Source organism: Calonectris borealis, unplaced genomic scaffold (genome assembly GCF_964195595.1).
Source record: "Calonectris borealis unplaced genomic scaffold, bCalBor7.hap1.2 HAP1_SCAFFOLD_319, whole genome shotgun sequence".
Lineage (NCBI taxonomy): Eukaryota > Metazoa > Chordata > Aves > Procellariiformes > Procellariidae > Calonectris > Calonectris borealis.
This window is the reverse complement of record NW_027441701.1, coordinates 5,001-7,500: the sequence shown is the minus strand read 5'-3', so window position 1 is coordinate 7,500 and position 2,500 is coordinate 5,001. Positions and strand designations below refer to the sequence as shown.

The following is a 2,500-nucleotide window of genomic DNA, read 5'->3' as shown; positions in this document are numbered from 1 at the left end:
GGAGCGCTCCCCGAGTCTCGATTTAGGGGGACGAAGGCCCTTGGGCCGACGGCGCCGGGCGGCGGCGAACCGCTTCCCCGGCCCGAGGCCGCGCGCGGGCCTGCGAGGCACCCCAGCCGCGCCGCTGCGGCCGCCGCCTCCCCACCCCGGGGAGGGGGGGGGAGGGGGGGCGGCCCAGCCGGCGATTGATCGTCAAGCGACGCTCAGACAGGCGTAGCCCCGGGAGGAACCCGGGGCCGCAAGTGCGTTCGAAGTGTCGATGATCAATGTGTCCTGCAATTCACATTAATTCTCGCAGCTAGCTGCGTTCTTCATCGACGCACGAGCCGAGTGATCCACCGCTAAGAGTTGTCTGCCTTTCGGCACCGCCCCGCGCGCGCGGGGGGGCCGGGACCGCTCGCCAGCAGCGGCCCCTCTCGGAGGACGGCCCACCGCCCGCCCGCCCGCCGGCCCGCCCCCCCCGCCCGCGCGGAGGGGGCCGCGGCGCGGCGCCACGGGCCGCGGCGGAGAGGCCTCGCCTCGCCTGACCGTACGAGCACACCCAGCGGAAGGGAAAAAGGGAACGGGAAAAAACCCCGAACGGCAAGGGCGGGGAGCCCGCGCTCCCGACTCGACCCACAGCGGGCAGACGCCCCTTGCGCGTTTCGGAGGCGGCCCAGGCGCCCGGGCTCGGCCCGGCCTCCGCACGGAGGCGGCGACGCGCCCGGCCGCGCCGCCCGCCCGCCTCGCTCGGGACAACGGATGCTGCTGCCGGGCGGCAGCAGCGGGGCGCCCCGCCGGACCCCCGCGCGCGCGCGCCTCCGCCCACAACCTGCGCCGCGCTACGACAGCCGGCTCCCCTTCCCGCGGCTCGCCCCGCCGGCGCCTCCGCGGCTCCGCCGCCGGCCGCGCCGGAGGCGGCGACCGCCGGAGCCCGAGCCGGCGACGCGGCACGCCGCCCGCGGCCCGCCGGACGGCGCCCGCCGCCGCGCCGGCGCGGCCGCCCGCCCGGAACCGCCGCCGCCGCCGCCCCCCGCCTCGGCCCCCTTCCGCGGGCACGCGCCAGGCGACGAGGCGGACGGCGCTAAGGCGGGGGCGGCGCCCGCTCTCCCCGTTTCCACGCGGAGACCGGGAGTGGGACGCCCCCGCCCGCGCGCCCGCCCGCCCGGCGCGGCCGGGAAGGGCGGCGGGGAAGCGACGGGCGGGGCCCGGGCCGGGACAGCCGCGGCCGGCGGCGGGCGCCCTCCGGCCGGCCGACACGCCGAGCGGCGCCGCCGCCGCTCGGCCGGGGTGCCGCCCTCGCCGGCGGCCGGCGGCGCGGGACCGCCGAGCGCTCGCCGGGGGGCGAGGGGGAGGGAGCGGAGCGCAGCGCGCCGCAGCGCTGCGACGGGGCGGGGCGCGGCGGCCCGGCGGCCGCCGGGCGAGCCCCCGCCGCGGGGGCTCGCCGCCCCCTCGGCGGAGAGCCCGCGCTCCCGCCGGGGGGGGTCCACCCGTTTCGAGGCAGGCGGGCCGGCCGCGGCCGACCGCGCCGCGGTCTCCTCCGCCGAGACCGGACCGCGGAGAGGGGGGGGCAGCGGGACCCCTCCCCGGCACGGCTGCCCGCGCGACGGGCACGGGCGGCGCCCAGCCAGGGGCTCTGCGGGAGCGACTCCCGCCCCTGGAGGCGCCACCGCCCGGCCGCCCCGCGGGTCGCATCGAGCCGCCCGCGTCTTTAAACCGCCGCCCGGCTCCGCGGCCTTCGACCCCCGGCGCTCGCCGAGGGAGGGCCGCCGAGGCGCGGACGCTAGGTACCTGGCCCTGGGGTGAGGGAAACGACCTGCAGGCCCCGCGGGGGTGCCTCCCCCGCTGCCGCCCTCGGGGGAGCGTCCGCCCGCGGGGGCGCGCCCGACGTCCGCCGCCACCGCCTCGTCCTCCTGCCCGGGGCCCGGGGTTTCCCTCAGTAGCCCGGCGCTGCGCCCGGGAGGAGAGCCGTGGCTCGGGCCGCCCGCCGGCGCGGGACGCGACCCGGCAAGGGCCTCGCCCGCCCAAGGCGGCGTCGGCGGCGGAGCCCCCTGCCCCGAGCTCCCCCCCCCCCGCACCGCGGGGGTGGGGGAGGGGAGAGGCGGGGGGGCGCCGCCGAAGGCGCCGCCCGGCGCCGCGCGCCACGCCCGGAACGCCCGGAGGCCTCGCCCTGCGCGGCCGGCCGGCCGGGCGGGCCGCTCCGCAGCGGCCCGCCCCGGTGCGGGGAGGGTCGGGGGAGCCGCCCCCCCCGACCCCGAAGGCCCTCTTGCTCTCTCGCACGCTCGCGCCTGCCGCCCCGTCGTCGCCGCTCGCCGCTCCCTCCCGGCTGCCCGCGCGGGCTCGGCCGGCGGGGGCTCGTCGCACCCCGCGCCGGCAGCCCCCGCTTCTCGCGCGCTGCCGCCCGCGCTCCGAGACCGGGGGGGGCGCCCTCTTCGCCCCGGGGGCCGCGTCCCCCGCCCCTCCCCGGCGGCGGCAGCGGGCCGCCGTCGGGTCAGGCGGGGCGGGGGACGGGGGCCGGTCC

At 82.9% G+C, this 2,500-nt stretch overlaps 1 non-coding gene across 1 annotated transcript; it reads right to left on the bottom strand.

Annotated features, from left to right (window-relative positions):
- Window positions 1-197: 197 nt before the first annotated feature.
- LOC142077596 (5.8S ribosomal RNA) lies at window positions 198-350 on the bottom strand. The gene has a single exon (XR_012671926.1). It is a non-coding gene; the product is annotated as a 5.8S ribosomal RNA (ribosomal RNA).
- Between the last annotated feature and the right edge of the window lie 2,150 nt (window positions 351-2,500).